The following is a 17865-nucleotide window of genomic DNA, read 5'->3' on the forward strand; positions in this document are numbered from 1 at the left end:
ACTTCCCACTAATCAGGTGACCTCCGCCTAACTCTAATAGAATGTGCACTCTAATCTTTACCTTTTCTTTGCAGAAGTTATGTTGCATAGTAATGTGATTTGTGTCTACTGTTAATAAATATCCTAATTCTTATGGAATTGTCGTGTGCCTCATGTTCATGTTCAATCTTGGTAAATGCATCTCCTAGCCGAGCGTTGTTTATGTGAGCGGATGTGAAATCCCGATCAGGTAGATAGTGATCGAACAAAGAGGGAGTGAGTGGACCTTTGATGCCAGGAACAGGAGGTACACTATATAATTTGGGAACCGTATCAAACGTCATTATTATAGTTTTATCCCGAGTAGGTAACTGAGATATTATCCTGATGATTGTTCATAGGAATGTGGTCGTCATTGATATGCGGCGTTATTGAGAACACTGGGGGGGATTACCAGTGCCGATACCCACTGGATTGTGGCTTGAATAAGTGAGAACGTTAGGAGGTCGAACTAGCGTGTAGTTTCGCAGGATTGCGAACGGTTTGGAAAAGGGAGCATTGGGTTCTGCAGGCCCATGTGTAGACGCACCGGATTGTGTGTCAGATCTGCCCTAGGGTAGACCGGTCTGGGTCAGGGTGGCTGCGAGACCAACTGATGTGAATAAGATATTGTAGAAAATCTATGTATATTCCCCATCCTTAGGTATGACCTATATATATATATATATATATATCCGTATATCTATCCATTGTGAATACTGTCGAAGGAGGGAAGGTGAGTACGTTTTGGCTGGGTCATAGGGGCCCCTGGGGGCTGATCCCATTTCAGCGGAAAATCCAGCCATAACAAAGGGCTAGGATGAATAGGAGTGGGGAGAGCGGGCATCCCTGCCTGGTGCCCCTTGCTATGTCCACTGGCCCGGAAATGTATTTGGACTTGCGCACCCGGGCCGTAGGGCGGGTGTAGAGTAGTTTGACCCAGGCAATATATTCGGGTGGAATCCCAAATTTTGCGAGCGCAGCAAACATAAAAATCCCACCTGAGGGAATCAAAGGCCTGCTTCAGATCCAATGAGATGCAGCCTTCAGAGCCCAAGTCTGCCGGGTCTCGTAGCATCAGTTGGGCGAGCCTTCTAAGGTTCATGGCCGTGCTCCTTCCCGGCACAAACCCGCATTGGTCGGGTGTATCAGGTGCGGGATGTATTGCGCCAGGCGCATCGCTAATACCTTTCTTAGTATCTTGGAGTCGGTGTTAAGGAGGGATAAAGGCCTGTAGTTATCTAGGTGCATGCCATCTTTACCCGGTTTTAAGAGGGAGGTTATTAAAGCTTGTAGGGAGGACTGTGGTAATAAGGCAGTCCGCAGAGCTTCCAGGTAAACAGTGTGTAGGCGTGGGGCCAGAAGGTCTATGAACGTAGCGTAGAACTCAGCCGGTAGGCCGTCCGTTCCAGGGGTTTTGCTCCTCGGGAGAGCGCGTATTGCCTGTCTAATCTCTGCGATAGTAATAGGTCGCTTCAGGTCTTCACTTTGCCTAGTGGTGAGTTGGGGTAGTTCTAATCCCCTCATAAAGACCTCTAGTGCAGCCTCGGGGAGACATTGGTGGGGGCCATAGAGTGTGGTGTAATAGTCCCGGAATGCGGTATTGATTCCTATTTGGGTCGAAGCCAGTAAACCGTCCTGATCTAGTATTTCCAAAATCGGATGGTTCACTGGGGAGTCACGTATAATACGGGCCAGCAGGGGGCCTGACCTATCCGCCTGTGTATGCTGTCTGTTAGTGTATTCCTTGTAATCTAGTAATCTCAAGTCTTCCAGTAGTTCAGCGTATTTAATGTGCGCCTCCTGCAATGGGGTGAAGTGTGTGTTCGTGCCCGCAGCTTCGCTCTCTAGCATTGCCAGTTTACCTTCCACTTCCTTTAAATCCCCAATCACCTCCCTCCTCCTGCCCACCCGGGAGGCCATCGCTTCTCCCCTGATGAAGACCTTGAAGGTGTCCCACTCTATTTGCCTAGAGCTGGCGGTGTTAGCGTTTGTGTCAAAGTAGGTCTCAACAGCGTCCGCCATGGACGACCTGAAGACCGAGTCCTCAAGCAGTTCCGTGGGTAACCTCCAAGTCGGGATAGGGACCAGCATCCGCCCCATTGCCAGGTGAGCTCGACAGGATTATGATCTGAAAGGGTCTTCCCCATATGCTGGGCTTGGACGACTGACCCCAGTAGGGAGCGAGAGCAGAATATGCGGTCTATTCTGGTGTGCAGTTGGTGAGGTGGGGAAAAAAAGGTAAATTCCCTATCCAGAGGGTGTATACTGCGCCATGCATCTGCCAAATCCCAGCCCACCGCCCATTGCGCTAGCGCGTCCGCCTGCCTTCTGTTTTCCGTGGCATGCAGTGGGGGGTGAGACCTGTCTAGTGCAACATCTAACACAGCATTGAAATCCCCTCCAATCACCCACTGGTGATCTGCCCAATCCGCAAGTACCCTATTGACGTCTACCAGGAAATCTAATTGGCCTGAATTCGGCGAATACACACAGCCAAAGACAACAGTGTCCCCATCCAACAGGCCCTTCACAAACACATATCTACCATCCTTGTCAATTCTCTGCTCAATCGGCTTGAAGGGAACAGAATTGCGGAGCCAAATAGCGGCCCCCCTAGAGAATGCTGAGTAGGACGTGACAAAGAGTTGACCCCTCCACTTCTTTCTTAGTTTCGTGCTTTCAGCACAGTTCAAGTGTGTTTCCTGCAGGCAAGCTATCATTATTCCCCGGCGGTTGAGCTGGGCCAGAATCCTGTGGCTCTTGTGGACCGAGCCCATGCCCCGCACGTTCCAGGTGCACAAGTTATAAACATTAAGCGGTCCCATGACTGAGCTTGCAGTGCGGCCATGGTGGGACTGTGGGTGCCCATGCCAAGTACTTCATGCTGTAGGATGAGAGTGTCGTGCAAACAGTTAGCCATTTAACATTAAGGTACCCGTGCCAACGGGCTCGGGATCCAAACCAGGATGCCCAACGTGGGCAGAATTTAAACAGTTCCAAGTGCATACGGTGGGGGAGAGTGGACCACTCGTGCCTGACTTGTACTGGCTTGCGGTGGTATGGCAGCCCACTGTAAAGCAAACCTGCTAGCAACCCCCCATTATATATGGAGAGACACTGTTCATACATTACCACCCGGGCTTCGTTCATAGTGCAAACCGCTGACGCTAAAAGTCCTCTGCTGTCGTGATCTTGGGAAATAGTTGTAGGCTGTCCGCCGACCCCGACACTTCAGTGTGCGTGTCAGAGATGCTGGCCTGGCCCCTGCTTGTGCCCGCGTCGTGAGCGGCGAGAGTAAGCATGAGCGAATTTTGCGGATCTCGCGTTCGCGAATTTTGCGGATTTGCGGATTCGCAATCCGCAAAATCCGCGAATTCCCGCGAATTTGCGGATTTTTTTTTTTTTGTGTTCGCCCGTGTTTCTGCCAGTTCGCGAGGGTTTTTACAATTTCGCAATTTGCGAACTTACCTGTCGGGTCGCAAGTTTTGCGAACTTGTTGTTTCTACGTGTCCAACCTGTTTGGGACACTCTTCTTCATCACTGCCACTCTCTGTCACCACTGCCACTCTCTGACTACTCATGCCACCCTCTGGCCCACCCATGCCACCCTCTGTTTCATCACCACACCCTCTGGTTGTCCAGTGTACATTATTTTCGGCAACGCAAAGCACACCTTCCCTGCCTCAAGTGACCTGAATTAATTTGGGGCTGATTAATGTGTCACAGAATATTTTTTTAGCTGGCACCTGCTTCCTTAGTGCGCCCTGATTAGTGATCTTTTGCACTTGCTAAGTGCTTTCATTGTTGCAAAATTAGTTACAACACCTGCCCTGCCCCAACTGACAATAATGAATTAGGGGCTGATTAATGGATTTTAACTTCCAGCCTGGCTCCTGCTTGTCTCCCTTAGCTGTAATTCATGACCTTTGTGGCATATGTGTAACTATTCTGAGGTTCAGAGCAGGGTCACATAATAGTTTCAACTGGCAACTGAACTCTGGAGGGGCCCCTCAGGAAGCACTACAGGAAATGGCTACTAATGATGTGCCTGAACTTTTGAACCTGGTAAGTAGTTACTTTCAGTTTTGCTTAGATCGTATTTCTGCAATTTTGCACTTATTCGCGGGGCGCGAACTCACTCGAACAGTGCGAGCAGTGCGCGCAAAATCCGCTGCTCGCGGATTTGCGGATTTTGCGGGAAATTCGCAAATCTCGCGGATTGCGGATTTCCCGAAAATCCGCAAAATCCGCGAGCGGAACGGATTTTCCGCCCATGCCTAGGCGAGAGCCTCCTCCGTCAGTTGCACCACCGACGATCGATCTGTCAGATGGTCCGCTGCAGCCTGTCCCCTCGGAGATGAGTGTGGTGAGGTAGCTCGTCCCGTATTGGAAGCGGGGCGACTCCGGCCTGACGGATTCCGATGTCTGCCGCTCCTGGTGTCCACGAAGGGGTCCTGTGAGGTCGGTGGCGTCAGTGTCACCTCCATCCACTCCTCCGCCTCCTCCGGCGAGTCAAAGAAGTAGGATTTGTTCCCGTGTATAATCTTGAGGCGTGCGGGGAACAGGAGGGCATATTTCAAGTCTCTCTCCCGCAATTTGTGCTTCACCCCCACGAAGGTGGACCTAGCTCGTTGCACTGTGGGCGTGAAGTCAGGATATACGGAGATGTTCTTGTCTTCATATCGAATCGGCGCTTTTTCTCGTGCCACTCTCAGCACTGTGTCACGGTCCTTATAGTGAAGGAGGCGCGCGATTAAGGGGCGCGGGGTGCCCCTGGTTGCGGAGGTCTTGACGCTCAACGCTGTATAGCGCCGTGAGATCTTCCCGACCCACCATCTTCCTGATCCAGTCTTCCACAAATTGGGTAGGGTTCCTCCCCTTGCTGCGTTCCGGTATGCCTAGGATGCGGACCTTGTTAGCGGCGCGACCGCCCTTCTGCATCGTCCACCTTGTCCCACAGCTGCTTGAGTTGTTTTTCCACACCTTCCAGCTTCGCAGAGTGTTCCGTCTGCTGAGGTATGAGGTCATTCAGCGCAAGTTTCTGTTCCGACACCCTCTCCGCAAGTTTGTTATGGTCGGCTCGGAGTAATGAGAGGCCCGTCGCCATGCTGTCTATGCGTGATTCCAGTGCCTCCTGTGTGGCCCGTATTTCATTAAGAATGAGATCCAGCTTGGCGTCCTGTGAACCTTTTCCAGTCGGCGGGATAATGTCTGCATTAGATGAGGCTAGAGGGTCCTTGGAGCCGGTGGACTGCATGTCTGTGGGTGCGTTGTGGTCCTGGGTCATGCCCCTGTGCTTCCCCATCGATCTAGTATACAGGGTGGCGGGGTAGTAGACGCACTCACCGTTCCTGGTTTGCACGTCCTGGTGACACTCCGGGCGATGTGCAAAGACGTCTGTGCAGTCACACGTGCTACCACGAGGAGGTGGGTGAAAAGTTATACCTCAGAGCGAGGCAAAGTCAACAGAACTGAAGCCGTGTTAGCGACAGCAGCGGGTGTAGTGGCGCTCAGTGGAAGATCCTCCGCTTGGCTGCAGCTCCGGCCCCTGCGGGGTGGCAAGTACGGGTATTGGACCGCTAGGGGGGGACCCGTCAGCGGCTAGTAGGAGGGAAAGCGCTATGTGTCTGTTTAGTATAAGGTACCTTGCAGCCTGTGGTCCTCTGTGGAAGCCTCGTGCAGTTGGGCCCCACAGTGGTGTTCAAAAGCCTACTCCGTGCTGTGGGTGCAGGGGCCGTGCTGGTGGAATGGGGCGTCTTAAGGGCTGCGGCACTCTCGCCGTTATGGTACGCCTTAGCAGTGCAGGGTTTCGCGCCGACTGCTTGGGGAGCCCGGGGCCCAGGGTGAAGACAAAATGGCGGCTATGGCGCTGCCGTGGTGGGAAGTCGCAGTAAGCGGCCGCCGTGTGCAAGCAGCGGCCACAGTCCTCCAGGCACCAGTGTCCTCCGTTTTTATGCCCCCAAGCCCCCTTCCTTTTGCCGGTGTCCGGGCGAGCGGGGGCGTCTCCTCTCCGCGCGGGTGGGCGCTGAGTCGGCTCCGGTGACCCAGTGCCGCAATCAGGGCAGGCAGGCCAGGACTGGCCTCTCGGGCTCGTCAGTGGGGAGGAAAGCAATGCGGTGGCAGCAGGAGCCGCGTCCGTTGTTGGGCAGAGGAGCGCGCTCGAGCTCAGTGAACCCGCTCCCTTCCGGGGCCCTTCCTCAGCCCGCCGGAGTCGCGTTGCAGCCCGGCCTCCAGCCCAAATTGAGTCCGCGGCTCACCTCGTTGTTGTGGGCCTCTGAGGTTGCCGCAGATTGCCAGAGTTTCGGCGATGTCTGAGAGAGGTGGCTCTCCGCAAGTGTTCGCCGCTCGCCTCCTGAGGCTCCGGGTGTTAAAACGGGGTGGGTGGTGATGCAGGTCTTCAGGATAATTTGCTTGTATACAGGGTTAAGGACGGAGCTCTTCAACTACACGTCCGCCATGGTCGGCTCTTGGCCACGCCCCCTGAACTCAGTCATAATCTTGATCCCTCACAATCTGGCTTACGCCCAGGGTACAGTACAGAGACTGCGCTCCTGGCCGTGACCGATTCATTGAGACAGGAGGTGGACGCAGGAAGGCCAGTGATACTAATATTATTATTAGATCTCCCCGCAGCCTTTGACACCATCTCTCATCCAAGGCTCTTGAAAAGGCTGCAGGCAATTGGTGTACAGGGTCTGGCACTTAAGTGGCTTCAGCATTTCCTGACAGACAGGCAGCAAACTGTCATCCTGGGCCCGTACTCCTCACGCAAAATGAGTGTAGACGAGGGTGTCCTTTGGGGCTCATGTCAGAGCCTCACTTTGTTCAATATCTATATGGCCCCGTTAGCGAAGATTGCAGAGCACTTTGGCTTTGAGATAATATCCTACGCTGATGACACCCTGCTGATGCATAGTCAAGGCCAAGACCTGATAACAGCAAAAAAATGTTTTGCATCAGGAATGCTAGTAATCTCCAACTGGATGCCCGAGAACTGTCTCCAGCTGAACCCAGAAAAGACGCATCATGCTGCTTGGAAAAACCCCCTCCATCCGGTCGGACGACTGGTGGTCCCACCAATTGGGCACTACCCCCTTGCACAAATTAACTGTAAAGAATTTGGGGATAAAACTAGACCAAGCATTAACGATGTAAAATCAGATCGTGGCAACTACAAGCGCATGCTACTAGAACCTGCGACTTCTGCGCAGAATTTTTCCATTCCTCCCCACTACGGTCCTCAGAACTCCAGTCCAGGCCATGGTAATAAGCAGACTGAACTATGGAAATGCCCTTTTGGCAGAATCACTGGTCTCCAAGCTCCAGATGGTCCAGGATACGGCAGCTAGGCTTAATCTGAACCGCCAGTGAAGAAGAGTTCCCATTTTAAGATCTGTTGCCTCACCTACAATGCTTTAAAAGGCCCATTATATCTCCAAAGAAAGATAACAGTTTACACCCCTAGCCACAATCTTAGATCCAGCGTCAAAGCCTTACTGTGTCCACCCCGCATCCGCCAAACACGCACTGGGGGAAAGGACTTCTCCTATCTTGCTCCAAGGTAATGGAAAAACCTCCCTTAACCCTGCGATCATCTCCCAAATACAGTAAATTTAGGAAACTACTTAAAGCCTACTTATTCTGAACCATCTGATACGTGTTTCCTGTTAGGATCCGCAGCAGCGCCAAGATGCCCGCGGGTGAGTCATGCGCTGCAGCAAATAAAGTTAACATAACATAACATTACATAACTTCGGTGGGTGCGATGAGTGTTGTTTCCATGCTGTGGTTGGCATTAATCCGGACTTGGTGGCCTTGAGGAGCTGGTTGTTGAGGCGGTAGTTGGTCAGACGCCTGTTGATGGTGGCCTGTAGGACTTTGGCCGTGTATGGTAGGAGAGAGCTCGGTCAGTAGTTGTAGAGTTTGGTGAGGTCTATTGAGGGTTTATTCAGCAGGGCTGTACCAGCTGCCTGTTTCAAGGCTCCTGAGAAGAGGGCTGCATTGATGGAATCGATCAGGATGGGAGTGAGGGCTTCACTGATAGTGTTTAGGCCTTTTTAGGTATCGTGCCTAGCGTTGCAGTGTGCAACATTTCTCGCGCTGCGAGAGACCTGCTGTATGGGGTTCTGAAAGCTGACCACACGCTTTTGCGTGTGGTTTTCCTTTCGCCGGCTGCCATTGGCTTTAGCGTGTTTTTTTTTTAAAAAGAAGGCACGCATTTGGGTAAAGGCAGGCGCATATCCCGCCTTTGCTCCACCCACGTCCCATTGGTGTCTGTTACGCGCACCAGCGAGGCACAGACAGCAGGCTTCCTCGCCCCCGTTTCTCTGTGGTGCGCGTGCACCACTGGTTTTCTTTGTTCCATGCCCACTATGAATTCAGCCTTCTCTAGGAACAGCCTCCCCTCTCCATCCTTACCTAATCCCGTCTAAAGCCTCCCGCGCGCCAAGGTGGAAGCTGCCACTGCCAACAGTGCTTGAATCTGGATTTATGCTCCCTAAATAGAGCCTTTCGGTACTACCACTGCTCTGGCCCCCTTCTAGGGGGACGGGGTGGCCTCACGAGGGCTAGCTCAGCGTCCTGAAGTGTGCAGCCCAGCTTTTTAGGGTGGGGAAAGAGAGAGGGTGAGTGGGATCTCTGCAGTGATTAATTTGAGCCGATGCTTTCAGGTGCTCAGCCCCGACACTTAATTGGAGTCCGGTGCTCAGCACAACACCTAATTGTCAACACCATACTTAGAACAGTCTACCACATGGTGGCACTGCTCATCTAATCTAATACCTGCCTCCCCAGCCATTCCTTTAGCTTTGGGGACCTGGAATAATAAGAACTGTTGCATTTACATGCGAGAGAGATGGTTAGTAGTTGTTTTGGCAGTGATGACAAGGGCAATGGGTGGTGCAAGGTGCAGTGGCTTCCTGGTGAGAGCCCTGGCACTTGATATTTTACAAATGAAGCACTGGAACTCTGCCAGTTTGGCTCTGTGCTTTGAAAATGTGGCTGGTTGTTTACACAGCAGCGGATGCATAGCTTTGAATTCATCTCTGCGCCCGACAATGGAGCTGTCAAACGCGCTTCATTCCAGTCCACCATGCCACCTCCCCACTGCCGTGCCACCCCCCGCCGCCGTGCCACCCCCACCGCATTCCACCCCCACTGCATGCCACCTCCCACCTTTCCGCCTCGAGCCCCATTTTGGCATCTTTTATCTCCCGCGATCTGGTTGTGCGGTGGCGCCTAGGTGTCAGGGCGGGTTCCCAGTAGGGCTAAGCGGAATTTGCGTAATCGCGTTACGCAAATCTCCACAAAATGGTAAAAAATCTCTGCGAACACGCAGAAATTCAGCGAACACGCGGAATTGCTTGTTCGTGATGCTTTTTTACTGTTCGTAATCGCTATTGGCGTGCTTGGGAGAAAATATCTCGCGAACACGCATTTGAGAACGCGAACAAGCATACAATTTCACTAAGTTGCGGAACGCAGAATTTTGGACAATTTTGTGTTCTTTGCGGAACGCAAAATTACCTAAATTCCGCGAGCGGAAAGGAATTTACTGCCCAGGCCTAGTTCCCAGCACGTCACACATGTGTTTCCGCTGGGCTGACTACCGTTTGCCTCACCTCTAGCTCATCCCACGGAGTCTGCGCAGAGAAAGTTGAGAATATCTCAAGCTGCCGAAGGGCTGGTGTCCAGAGCACGCCTGCTGTGCTTTACACCCCATCATTGGAACCGTGACTGCTTTTGAAGGCGTATCCTGGCGCTAAAACAGGGGCTGCAGAGAGGTGCCTTCAGTGATCTCAGACCCCGCACTCCGCACTCTTTCTCTCCCCTTGGAGCAGGCGCCTGACCCCGCTCCTTCACTTCCCTTAGAGCAGGCGCCAGACCCCGCTCCTTCTCTCCCCTTAGAACAGGCGCCAGACCCCGCTCCTTCTCTCGCCTTAGAGCAGGCGCCAGACACCGCTCCTTCTCTCCCCTTAAGCAGGCGCCAGACCCCGCTCTTTCTCTCCCCTTAGAGCAGGCGCCAGACCCCGCTCTTTCTCTCCCCTTAGAGCAGGCGCCAGACCCCGCTCCTTCTCTCCCCTTGGAGCAGGCGCCAGACCCCGCTCCTTCTCTCGCCTTAGAGCAGGCGCCAGACCCCGCTCCTTCTCTCCCCTTAGAGCAGGCGCCAGACCCCGCTCCTTCTCTCCCCTTAGAGCAGGCGCCAGACCCCGCTCCTTCTCTCCCCTTAGAGCAGGCGCCAGACCCCGCTCTTTCTCTCCCCTTGGAGCAGGCGCCAGACCCCGCTCCTTCTCTCCCCTTAGAGCAGGCGCCAGACCCCGCTCTTTCTCTCCCCTTAGAGCAGGCGCCAGACCCCGCTCCTTCTCTCCCCTTAGAGCAGGCGCCAGACCCCGCTCAGTTTGCACCAGACCCCGCTCAGTTTGCAACAGAAGGCGAAAAAACTTCAGATTGTACATGGTTCGCACCATAAACGAAAACATGAATGATATTTCATATCTGTAATGGAGGGCTTTTGGGCGAATACAGAGATGCCCTTACATGACGTCAAATGTAGATGCGAGGAATCATTTCCGGAAAAAAGAACCCATTTTGTTTCGTTTTTGCAAAATCTGAGTTTTGACAAGTATTTTTTTTTATTATCATTTATTTATGGTATTTGTACACATACATACAATACAGGCGGGAATCATTCTGTAGGTTACCAGCCTGTAAGAATACAATGTAAGTGGTTCATGTCAAACACCTGGGCTGGTTTCCCATTTGTTGGTTAACGTTGGGAGGGGGAAATAATGCCTTTTTTTGGCATCGGAATCTTTGGGGTTCTAAACTTAGGTCCTTGAGCCAACACTACTGTCAGTCACTACGTGCAAGGATTCTCCCATTTTGTGGCTAAATTTGCCTGATTGCAACAAGAGAGCCACTTACCGCTAGTGCTGGGAGCCATGTTTATTGTCGATATGTTCATCTTGCTCGTGGGTCATTTTATAGATTTATTTATTAATTCCTTTGTTTTGTATAGTGCCACTGGGCCCAGTGCAGATGGTTCGAAGCGCTTCGAAATATCTCTGCTGCCTTTATCTTGAGGCACCTTTGGTTTAAGCCAGTTTTCACATAAGGTTCCTTGGCTGTGTGGTGTCAGAGTGCAGCGTGCCTTTATATCTGTACCCTGAGTCCACACGGGATTGTGATGACATGCCACGCTGGTGGTGAGGAACATAGAGAGGGTTCCTCTAAAGATGGCAGAATTAGGTTCCTGTTCAAGCATTTTCGTAATTATTTAATATTTTTTAGGTAGTGATACTTTTAACTGACACAACTTAAAAAAATGTTTACTTTTTTCCCTGTAAATCGCTGAGGTCTTATCTTTATTTCTGTAAAGCTGTATCTTGCAAAAAACTAACATAGGGAAATATCTGCTTTGTATTAGAAGACATACCCGGCTCCTGTTGGATAACTGACGCTTCTATGACCACTCCTTCTGGCTATAGAAAGAGCCTTGTCTCACCCCTTCAGAAGTGCTCTGAAGGCTGCAGGAGTCCCGCATGATGTGCACATGGCAGTCGGTGCAGAGGTGGCATAGTTTCAAAGGTGTTGTGTGGCTGAAAGATATGTTTGTTGTTGGTCTCTTTCCACTTAAAGCTTTGCACACGCGAGTGGGTTCCTCATAGTGCCGGTAAATCCAGCACATTAGGTGCACGTGCACGGTGGCCACTGGAAGGCCTTCCCACCAGAGGACATTGTCTGCAGCCTCCTTGTGCATTGTCCTGGTTATGCACCTTTACTTCCCACCAGAGGGCATTGCCTGCAGCCACCTTGTGCATTGTCCTGCGTTATGCACCCTTACTTCCTACCAGAGGGCATTGCCTGCAGCCTCCTTGTGCATTGTCCTGCGTTATGCACCCTTACTTCCCACCAGAGGGCATTGCCTGCAGCCTCCTTGTGCATTGTCCTGGTTATGCACCTTTACTTCCCCCCAGAGGGCATTGCCTGCAGCCTCCTTGTGCATTGTCCTGATTATGCACCTTTACTTCCCACCAGAGGGCATTGCCTGCAGCCTCCTTGTGCATTGTCCTGCTTATGCACCTTTACTTCCCACCACATGGCATTGCCTGCAGCCACCTTGTGCATTGCCCTGGTTATGCACCTTTACTTTCCATCAGAGGGCATTGCCTGCAGCCTCCTTGTGCATTGTCCTGGTTATGCACCTTTACTTCCCCCCAAAGGGCATTGCCTGCAGCCTCCGTGTGCATTGTCCTGGTTATGCACCTTTACTTCCCACCAGAGGGCATTGCCTGCAGCCTCCTTGTGCATTGTCCTGGTTATGCACCTTTACTTTCCACCAGAGGGCATTGCCTACAGCCTCCTTGTGCATTGTCCTGGTTATGCACCTTTACTTCTCAGCAGAGGGCATTGCCTGCAGCCTCCTTATGCATTGTCCTGGTTATGCACCTTTACTTCCCACCAGAGGGCATTGCCTGCAGCCTCCTTGTGCATTGTCCTGGTTATGCACCTTTACTTCCCACCAGAGGGCATTGCCTGCAGCCTCCTTGTGCATTGTCCTGGTTATGCACCTTTACTTCCCAACAGAGGGCATTGCCTGCAGCCTCCTTGTGCATTGTCCTGGTTATGCACCTTTACTTCCCACCAGAGGGCATTGCCTGCAGCCTCCTTGTGCATTGTCCTGCGTTATGCACCTTTACTTCCCACCAGAGGGCATTGCCTGCAGCCTCCTTGAGCATTGTCCTGGTTATGCACCTTTACTTCCCAACAGAGGGCATTGCCGGCAGCCTCCTCATGCATTGTCCTGCGTTATGCACCTTTATTTCCCAACAGAGGGCATTGTCTGCAGGCCTCCTTGTGCTTTGTCCTGGTTATGCACCTTTACTTTCCAAAAGAGGGCATTGCCTGCAGCCTCCTTGTGCATTGTCCTGTGTTATGCACCTTTGCTTCCTACCAGAGGGCATTGCCTGCAGGCCTCCTTGTGCATTGTCCTACGTTATGCACCTTTACTTCCCACCAGAGGACTTTGCCTGCAGCCTCCTTGTGCATTGTCCTGAGTTATGCACCTTTACTTCCCACCAGAGGGCATTGCCTGCAGCCTCCTTGTGCATTGTCCTGGTTATGCACCTTTACTTCCCACCAGCGGGCATTGCCTGCAGGTCCCCTTGTGTATTGTCCTGCTATGCACCTTTACTTCCCACCAGCGGGCATTGCCTACAGGTCCCCTTGTGCATTGTCCTGCTATGCACCTTTACTTCCCACCAGAGGGCATTGCCTGCAGCATCCTTGTGCATTGTCCTGGTTATGCACCTTTACTTCCCAGCAGAGGGCATTGCCTGCAGCCTCCTTGTGCATTGTCCTGGTTATGCACCTTTACTTCCCAGCAGAGGGCATTGCCTGCAGCCTCCTTGTGCATTGTCCTGGTTATGCACCTTTACTTCCCACCAGAGGGCATTGCCTGCAGCCTCCTTGTGCATTGTCCTGGTTATGCACCTTTACTTCCCCCCAAAGGGCATTGCCTGCAGCCTCCTTGTGCATTGTCCTGGTTATGCACCTTTACTTCCCACCAGAGGGCATTGCCTGCAGCCTCCTTGTGCATTGTCCTGGTTATGCACCTTTACTTCCCCCCAAAGGGCATTGCCTGCAGCCTCCTTGTGCATTGTCCTGGTTATGCACCTTTACTTCCCACCAGAGGGCATTGCCTGCAGCCTCCTTGTGCATTGTCCTGGTTATGCACCTTTACTTCCCAGCAGAGGGCATTGCCTGCAGCCTCCTTGTGCATTGTCCTGGTTATGCACCTTTACTTCCCACCAGCGGGCATTGCCTGCAGGTCCCCTTGTGTATTGTCCTGCTATGCACCTTTACTTCCCACCAGCGGGCATTGCCTACAGGTCCCCTTGTGCATTGTCCTGCTATGCACCTTTACTTCCCACCAGAGGGCTTTGCCTGCAGCCTCCTTGTGCATTGTCCTGGTTATGCACCTTTACTTCCCAGCAGAGGGCATTGCCTGCAGCCTCCGTTGTGCATTGCCCTGGTTATGCACCTTTACTTCCCCCCAGAGGGCATTGCCTGCAGCCTCCTTGTGCATTGTCCTAGTTATGCACCTTTACTTCCCACCAGAGGGCATTGCTTGCAGCCTCCTTGTGCTTTGTCCGGGTTATGCACCTTTACTTTCCACCAGAGGGCATTGCCTGCAGGCCTCTTTGTGCTTTGTCCTGGTTATGCACCTTTACTTTCCAAAAGAGACATTGCATGCAGCCTCCTTGTGCATTGTCCTGGTTATGCACCTTTACTTCCCAACAGAGGGCATTGCCTGCAGGCCTCCTTGTGCTTTGTCCTGGTTATGCACGTTTACTTCCCAGCATAGGGCATTGCCTGCAGGCCTCCTTGTGCATTGTCCTGGTTATGCAGCTTTACTTCCCCCCAGAGGGCATTGCCTGCAGCGTCCTTGTGCATTGTCCTGGGTATGCACCTTGTTGGACAGGCCCCATGAAGGGCCGCTCTCCCCCGGCCCAACCAGGCCCGAGTCCGGGCCCGCAAGTACCACACACCACCATTGCACGTCCTCTGTCCCCTCAGGGACCCCTGCCCTCGAGCATGTCAACCTCGTGGGTCCGATCCACTGCCGGCCCTCGCGCCCATCCTGGGGCGCCATCTTGGACACTCCACCACGAGGCCGCCTGGCCCCCGATCGACCTCAACCCTGGGCCTGGCCAGGCCTCAGACATCCCGGCACCACCATCCACCCAGGAGGTGAGCGGGCTACTTGGCAAGTCAATGGGAGAAAGAGGTGTCGATGGCTCTCCCCCGCCAAGTGCCGCTCGCCCATCGCCTTCCCGGGCGCCGGCTCCACCCCCCTGCTGGGTGTCTGGACTCACTCATCCCGGACCTCCCGACCTCCAAGTGCGAGGGTCCGGACATCAAAGCACACCAGCCCTATAACTGGGGCAGCTCCAGAGCAGGAAGCAGCGGTATCTTGGAGTCGAGAGACGTAAAGAGGAACTCATCCTTGACGGACTACTGGCGCTGCCGTAGCTCTGTCTTGTGCACCATCGTCCTGCCTGTTGGCGCTGCCACAGCCTTCGCAACCTTCATATCCTTCATCGTCGTCGGGACCTGCTGGCGTGGCCGCGGACCGTTGTAACCGTCATCTTCACCGGGACCTGCAGGCTCCGCCGCGGACCGTCGTTTTCCTTCGTCCATCTCGGGACCTGCCTGGCTCCGCCGCGGCCCGATCATCTAGAACGCCGAGCTCGAGGATTGAGAGCTATTTTCCACTCATTGGTAACAAAGACTGACCCGCTACCCCTTTCCTAAGCCAGAGACTAGAACCGAGGGGACCCCTGAGTCCAGACCTCCTTGTATCATATCATCGTAACCTAAGAATTGCCTATAAAGTCTCGTTAACCTTCAATCTTGTGTGGTGTCCGTCTGTGGGGGGGAAGTTACTTGTCTGTACAGTCGTTGGAGACGGCTCTCCCCGGAGACCTCTCCCCGTAGTCTCGGCCGACCCTCCCGGTCCATCTAACATTGGTGGCCAGCGGCGCGATCCGAATCACCGCATAACGTACAGAGAGTAGATCACCCCACGACGAAATCACAATGACAACCAAAGAAAGCGGATCAACCGAGAAGTTCCAAATGGAGAAACTGGAGGAGTACAGCCATCGTGAACTAAAACAATTCTGCATCGAACTGGGTATCGCTACCACCGGACTAAGCACCAAAGACGATTTTAAGCATGCCCTAGAATCTTGGGCAGAGACCGGGGCTGCCGGAACCCCCGATCAAAGCACCGCAGAAAAAACCACCACGGCCCCTGAAGGGCAAAGAACGGGTCTCTCGCAAGACGAGATCCAGGAAAGAGAAAGAACCCGACTACACGAGTTAGAAATGGCCCGACTCAAGATGGACGTTGAACTCAAGTTGGCCGAACAAAAAATCAACTTAGAGCACCTGCGTCTCCGAGAAGAAAGAGAGGAGAAACAGAGACAAAGGGAGCTCGAGGAAAAGAAACTGGCGTACGAACACGAACGGAACCTAGCCGAGATCAACCTGCGCAAGCAGAATAAAGAAGCAGGGGTGCCCGAGCGACCCCACACCTCAGGGGCCACAGACAAAAAGGTACACATCCCCAAGGATGTTGTCCGAGAATATTTCCGAGAGGACGACATCCAGCAATGGTTTAAGGCCTATGAAATCGCTATGACTGCACACCGGATCGATAGAAGCGATTGGGGAGCCGGTCTATGGGGGAGATTCCTCAATGAGGGCCGCGATACCCTGCTACAGCTCCCAGACCACCAGATGACCTCCTATGACCATATGAAAGCGGCACTCCTCACCCGCTATGGCCTCACACCCGAGATGTACCGTCAGAGGTTCCGAGACTGCACCCGCATCCCGGGTACAACTTGGGTGGACTATGTAACGTACTTTAGCCGAGCTTTCGAGGGCTGGATCAGAGGAAGCAACGTCACAACCTACGAACAACTGTTCAATCTGATGGTATGGGAGCATCTGTCGAACAATTGCTTCATTGAGCTCCGCCAGCACCTCCTCGACAGTAAGTTAACGGATCCCCGGCAGCTCGCGGCCGAAGCTGACCGGTGGGAGATCACCAGAGTGAGCCGGAATGGGTCCTACGAACAGAACCGGAACAACAATGGTCAGCACCGACCAAGAGGAGGAGGAGGGGGCCAAGGACGAGGAAGAGACAACGCTCCGGTCGCCCCCGCTACCAGCACCACCCCCCCGGCCAACCGGGGCGGCACCCCGGCGCGACCGGGGTACAGAGCCAATGTCACGTGTCACCGATGCCAACGAGTAGGCCACTATGCAAACGACCCAAACTGCCCGCAGTACCAGAGCCCAAGACCCCGCCAAGTGGCCGCTGCGGCCCTAGGGGAAGAACAGATCTCCGAGGAGCAGGAAGAATACGAACAAGAGCATCAAGAGTGGGAGCCAGCCGCCATGGCTCTAGCATGCTTAGGGGGGAAAGACATGGTCCCGCGGGTCCCCCTACCCGCTAACACCCAGAAGTACAGCCAATGGGTGAGCATCAATGGACGCCGGGCCGAAGCCCTTCGTGACACCGGGGCCAGTGTAACAGCCGTCCGCTGTCACCTGGTGACCCCAGAACAGTATCTACCGAACATTCTCTGCCCTGTACGATCAGCCGATAACTCGGAAAGTCTGTGTCGGATGGCCTGCGTCCCTTTCGAATGGGGAGGGGTCTCCGGCATGTTGAAAGTAACGGTCCGAGACGATGCCCCCGTAGACTGCCTCCTTGGAAATGACCTTGAAAGCTCTCCGTGGGCAGCTGTGGAGCGAAGAGAACACCTGGGGATGTTAGGCGTCCCGGACTGGGCGTGCGTCACCACCCGGTCCATGGCCGCCCGTGCCAACCACCGCCCAGAAGAACCCGAATGGCCGGCGCCACCGCCTCCGGTCGCCCCAGCCGAAACCACCGACCATGACATCCCCCCCGAACCAGCTCAACCTTCCGACCTCGCTAACCTCGACCAGTGGCCTCAAGAGGGGGGGCCCACGCAAGAACAATTTCGCCAAGAACAGAAGACCTGTCCCTCCCTCGAGGGACTCCGCCAGCAAGCGCTTGCCCAAAGCGCAGGGGATACCTCCGGAACTCATTGGGTCTACTGGGACAATGATCTGCTGTACAGCGAGCAAAGAATCGCCGAGCTGGGGGCCAACCGAGTATTAGTGGTGCCCCTCCGTTTTAGAGACTTTCTGCTAAACCTGGCCCACGATGTCCCCCTAGCAGGACACCTGGGACAAGATAAAACCTACAGTCGCCTAGTGACCCACTTCTTCTGGCCCAAAATG

Source organism: Lissotriton vulgaris, chromosome 1_1, assembly GCF_964263255.1.
Source record: "Lissotriton vulgaris chromosome 1_1, aLisVul1.2, whole genome shotgun sequence".
Classification (NCBI taxonomy): Eukaryota; Metazoa; Chordata; class Amphibia; order Caudata; family Salamandridae; genus Lissotriton; species Lissotriton vulgaris.